Source organism: Centruroides vittatus, unplaced genomic scaffold (genome assembly GCF_030686945.1).
Source record: "Centruroides vittatus isolate TY-2023 unplaced genomic scaffold, ASM3068694v2 contig_1057, whole genome shotgun sequence".
Lineage (NCBI taxonomy): Eukaryota > Metazoa > Arthropoda > Arachnida > Scorpiones > Buthidae > Centruroides > Centruroides vittatus.
The window spans coordinates 804,058-810,617 of NW_027120684.1; the positions used below are offsets into that span (position 1 = coordinate 804,058).

At 31.4% G+C, this 6,560-nt stretch overlaps 1 protein-coding gene across 2 annotated transcripts in view; it reads right to left on the bottom strand.

The window, feature by feature from the left end:
* Positions 1–6,560, bottom strand: part of LOC136972479 (THAP domain-containing protein 1-like) — a 306,926-nt gene that overhangs the window by 255,373 nt on the left and 44,993 nt on the right. The gene's annotated exons all lie outside the window — the stretch shown is intronic.

Sequence of the window (6,560 nt, forward strand, 5' to 3'; positions counted from 1 at the left end):
TGAATGACTTATGTGAAGAGAACATCTTAACCAGGTTTTACTGTACTGTTATAAAATGACAAAAAGCTTAATTTTGAGGAAAGAGACAAGTTTTATGAAAAATTGCAAACACTAATAACAAGTAAAATATTCATTAAGTCCAACCACACTGGAGATATCACACATGACTCCTTCTATGTCTCCGCCCTATCCACCTTTAATTAATAACCAAAATTTAAGTGTTAATGCCCCTTTATATACAAGCTATCGTGCCAAATTTCATTTTTAAACTTTACCCATTCTGAAACAATATCTCAGAACAGAGAATAAAGAAAATAAAAAAATTAAATGCCAACACACACACATGAATTTCCCCCTTTACTTGACATTTTTTGGGCTCGGGAGATCTCCAAATGTGTAATTTGCAAAAACTCTGAGGGACAAATTTGACACGATTCCAATACTTTTGTATTTTATATACATAATAAGTTGGGAAAGTAAAAAGGAGTTGGACTCGGCAGATATTTGACAACTCCGACTCCACGGCCCTGAATAAAACAAACCATTTTAAGCTTTAATTGAAAAGCTTCGAGTAACTCAAACAAAAAACAAAATGGAACGCAAAATGTTTGTGTTGGACTACATTTGGACAAGCAACTAGTATAACAAAAATGGGGTTAAGAGAATTAAACTAAATGACCTAATACTATATTTACAAAAATAATGGAAATACATAAAAGAAGAAAAACAATAAAGATACTTATTTGGATATTTACATTCATATTCTTACAGGATGTCAAAATATAGTTTCCAGGGGTCTGTATCAACTCAACTAGTCGATTAAATATTTCTAGGAAAGGATTGGAGACACTAGAAATATTTAATCTGCCATGTTACTGTATGGGGTATGTAGGTCGCATTAGCTGTGTGCCATACAGACTAACTTCTACTCTGGAACCGTAGCACATTTTTCTTGTTATTGGTGTATTGATGCTCCTTTAGCTTGCTGTGTAAGTAAATAGCTTTTGGCTCCTATATACTCAAGTTATAGCCAAATCTGTTATTCTTAACAGGGATCCTATACACCTGGAACAGCTATCTTACCTTTGTCTTTCACTAATTTGTAGATCAATGGGTTTTTTATGGTAGCATATCCTTGTATTAGTGGCATTTTACTATCTCCACATATACATTACAAGGAAAGGTAACCAAATGACTATTTGACTTTTAAGTATTTCATGTTCAAAATGAAAGTTTATGTGAAATTAAATCTATACTTAAACATTTGAGAGTAAAGGGTTTTTGTCTAATTTCCTAAGCATTTGAGAGAAAAGGAGCCAAATAATATGCAAACCTATCATCACAAAAATAAAAATCAAGCAATGAGTTGCATAACTTTCCCAGCTGTTATAGAAAGTTTATAAAAAAAATCTCATATTGTTAACGAGCAAAAATGATTGTGTGTCACATGTCAGGCTACAATTTTTAATCATATTTTTAATTTAATTAATTTAAAATACATGTTCTTAATCTCAAATTAGCAGTGTCTTATCCTGTACACTGTACTTTTCCTGATAAAAACAGAGTCATCTACATAACTCCATTCTGGGAAAAGTTTTTGAATTGAAATCACACAACTTCTGGTGTAAACCAGAAGTTCCTATATAGTTAATTGGGGCCTCCTGCCCCTAAGCTTTCCCCATCTGGTCTCGACTTCTATCTAACACTGTCCTCGAGATTAAAGAAGAACAGATGAATAGAGACAGATGACAGTGGAAATTTATAGATCTACAATTTTTTTCAAATTGCAGCCCAGTTATTATAAAATGGCAAGCATAATTTTGAGCATAGGGATGAGTTTTATAAAAAACTGTAAATGCTATACAAGTAAAATCTTCATTAACTCCAACCTTTAACTATCAGAATTTATAGCATCAATGCCCCTTACACACAAGCTGCCATGACAAATTTTGTTTCTTAATCTTTATCCCCATCCTGAGATATTAAACAAAATAGATGCTAAAACACACACATCCATAGAATTTTTTTGTTTTTTTTTAACATTTCTGGTTCAGTGGTATTTCAGTACTGGGTGAACCCATACTATTCATACTGAGAAATTAACATACGATATATATTCTCACTCCATAGTAACACACTTTAATTTCCTATTTCTTATCATATTTTGTGTATGTAATGTTATAAGTGATTTATTACATGTAATAAAATAATCACTTTTCGGGTGAGAATAGCCAGCACAAGAGGCAAAACTTTATGCATCTCACACACCAATACCTTCTTCCAGATTGCGGTGATGACAAGTCAAACCTTGGCTTGCATGCCTTACTTGAACAGTTTTGGTGATAACCAATACAAATCTGTCATCAAGAGGACTGTCTGGTCTAGGCAAACTTCCTCTATGAATAATTTTCTTCTATCAAAAGTAAACTAATTCATAATTAAAATCTCAATAACTAAAGCAAAGCAAACATTTTGGAATAAACTGCATAGAGTTCTATGAAAAATCTAGAATAGTCTGTGATGGAATTTCAAAAGTTCAATTTACAGTATCCCTAAACTAGATCAACTATTATTGGTTATTTGTGTTTATTTTAGACTCAAAATTGTTAATCAATCAATCCTAGAAAAGGAGGTCCATAGGGAGGAAGAGAAGCTTTGGAAAGTCAGTCATTGGAAGTTTGATGTAGGCTTTAGGATGTGGCTAAATATGGAATGATGAGATAGTAGAGAAATTGCGGCTGAAGTTTTCATCTCCAAAATGTGAACGTTGAGCCTAGAAGTTTTTTGTCTTGTAAGCCTAGAAGTTTGACAATGATGTTTGGAATGTCATTGGAATCATGCTCAACATTCCAAATGCCATTGTCAAACCTCTAGGCTTACAAGATGGCGGCGCTCAATGTTCATGCCTTAGAGATGAAAACTTTGGCTGCAATCTCTCTAGTTAGTCAATAATGTCTCAGATTGATTGAACAATTTACAAAATGTGTTGAATTACCCAGCTCTCCTGCTGGAATCATTATTTGTTTAGTTCTATGCAAAAATATTAGACTATGGGTACCAGAGGAACTCTATAGTTTGTAAAAAATAAACTTTGATTTTGTTGTTTTTTAAAAAAATAATTTTTTTATACATTCAAAAACAAACCTATTCATGTTCTTAATGGAAAACAAAGAATACTAAAACTCATTTTTTTGTTTCTTTATAGCAAAATAAATATTTTAAATACAGAACATAAGTTTTTGTAATACTTTGTTTTTCAATTAATATTACAAAAATAATATTCTCAATCTTCTTCTGTAGAAATAAAATGGTTTATCATTTGTTTACTTCAGTATTATTTTATATTACATGAAATGCATATGATAAAGTTATTTATGTATATGAAACAGTGTTACTTTCTAAATGCTTATTCGTTTTAATGCTTACATTTCTTACTTTGAGAATTGGAAAATTCAGATTTTTGAAATTTTTGCATAGTTTGCATATCATTAAAAATTTGAAATAATCGTATACAATGTAATTTTGCATTTAATACATGATTTGAAGATTAAGACAAATTTTACAGAAATATTTTAAATTAAAAAGACTCTTATAAACAATTTAACTTTGGGCTATATGTGTATTGTTTATTTAGTTTATTAATAAATTTATAAATAAATAATATCTTATTAATTTATCAAGATTCCTACCATCAGTTAAATATTGATATTAGACATTTTGTTTTATATTGATGAATATGACAATAATTTGAGTGTTTTCATTTTAATCATGTTGGCAAAGGACTAATGAATGAAAGAATGAAATTATTATTATATTCTCAATACATTATAATAATATAATCCTTACTGAATTTCAAAATTGGACAATATGATGTATATTTGATCCTGATCTTAATTTTATATGATGTGGAATTAATATTTATGAAAAATAATGACAATGAATATAGTTTTTATAAGAATACATTGTTAAAAGATTCTTAAGTCGGAATTTATTATTGACAAAATATTAAAATAAATTTTGTTTGTAAAATTTAAATGAATCTATTATCATAAATGCCAAGATATAAATTTAATATTAATAAAAATATAATTTAAATTGATTGTAATCTACATTGACATGTCAAGAAAATAGAAACACCTTCCATATGTCGTACCATTACTTGCCACCACTATAGATTTTGAGCTATCCATTCGACTATACTAATTTGATAATAAACTATTTATATAAAGCACAGTAAAATACTTCTATCAACAAGGGTAAAAAAACGGCTTCAGCGACTTTTATTGTGGACATATATTAGCTGCAAAACATATGGGCTACTATGTCTGAGGTGACTACATTTGGTTTTTCCTGTGCAACTGTGTGAAAAGGTTTACAATGAATACTTGACATCTGAAAAAGAAAAGAAAAACCATTGCACATGATACTTGTAAACAAAAACTTCATGCTGATATGTGGGCCTTCATTCCTGTCATGAATTGTAAACAACAACAATTAGATCACATTATCCCAGACCATAACCAATTTTAATGCTTGTGCATTGTGGCCACATCAACCTATATTGCAAAGGTCTATAACCATGCCAGGATTTAGCAGTTGTCTTACTCTTGGACTCCTACTAACAGCTTAAAACAGTGCCATAAGCTATCCAGGACTGGAGAACACTGCCACTGGATAGATAAAGACTGTTAAGGAGTTTCCTGGTAAGATGAGTCCAAATTTCACTTATAAATATAATATATCTCAAGCCCAACGATATATTAATAAACCAACAAATGCCTAAATAATCGAGCTATTATATGGCTTTAATTAAATAAAAATGCAAATGAATATGGTATAGAGGTAAACGTTAGGTGTCATCTCTTATCTAAATTAATAATTATAATTTTTAATAATTTAATAAATAATTTAGAACATTCTGGAAGAAAATAACTGACCCAGGGCAGGGCTTGAACCCTCAGCCTCCACTTGCCATGCGGTGTGCTACCAATTGCACCACCTGGACCCAAAGCCAGTCATCGCTTCCAGACATACTTAAATTTTGATATAACCTTTCACGATTACTAACGGCGCTGGCTGAAAACAACTCCTACATCCGCGGCCAATAAGCATCTCTTCTACAGCACTCAGCCAACTATTGTAGCTCAGGGGATGCTTATTGGCTGTGGACGTAGGAGTTGTCTCCAGCCAGCACCGTTAGTAACCGTGGAAGGTTATATCAAAATTTAAGTATGTCTGGAAGCGATGACTGGCTTTGGGTCCAGGTGGTGCAATTGGTAGCACACTGCATGGCAAGTGGAGGCTGAGGGTTCAAGCCCTGTCCCGGGTCAGTTATTTCTTCCAGAATGTTCTAAATTATTTATTAAAGTATCAGAAATTATAATTATTAATTTAGATAAGAGATGACACTTAACGCTTACCTCTATACCTATTTATTATTTAATTATAGCCATATAATAGCCCGATTGTTTAGGCATTTATTGGTTTATTCAAATTTCACTTGTTTCATGCTGATGGTTTGATTTGCATCTGGAGAAAATTTATGAAGCCATGGAATTGTCATGTCAGTTATGGACTGTGCAAACTGGTGTGATGTTCTGATGTGGGATATGTTTAGTTTGGTGATTATTGATACTTTCATGCAGTTAATATTGGTGACGAAACAGCTACCATGACATCCATCATGTGCACCTTTTTCATGACAGCTCTACACTTGGACAGCAATGGTTTCTTTTAACATGACAATGCACTCAGATACAGCTGGAGGAACATTCTATAAATTCCAGTGTCATAGTTTATCCTCCTAGGTATCTTGACCTGAATCCCATTGAATATCTCTGGAATGTTGCCAAAAGCCATTTGGAAAAACCTTCTTCCTGCTAATTTTGAGAAATTATGGTTTGGTACTGCTATGGAGAGTATAGCATTCCATGCTGTCTCAATTGTAATATCTTGTGGACTCTCTCTTTCAGGATGTGTCAATGCAGTTATCAAACAAAAGATGGAGCAACACACTACAGTAGAGTCCTGTACAATTGCAAATAAAGCAAGTAACAACCCTCGAATTTTGTCAATCAGAGGTATATGTTTTTTTTCAACTTATAGGCCAAGGTTTAAACTTTCATAAATCATGTGATAATGCAGGTTTCAATAATGCAATTTCCTATAATGTGTAACGAATCCCTCGCGTTGTATGGGACTCTACTGTATTAGACTGGGGTTTCTAATTTTTTTGGCATGTCAGTGTATTTCTCTTAATAGATAATCCATGTAAATAAAATTATTAAACTTCTATAGTTATTTATTATGAGAAAGCTTTCCGAATCATCACAAATTTTTTTAATTAGTTGATATAAAATTGTTAATTTTAAAGTAAAAAAAAGAAAATGAAGCCTTTCCCATATTTAAAATGTGTAATATATTAATAAATATTACTAAAAATTATCCACAAAAAATAAACAAATTAAACAAATACCTTTAAATAAAAATAAAAGATACGCACAACAATATAATAAAATCTTAAGCCCAAAATTTTGTGTCAAAAAATGACAGCATATTTA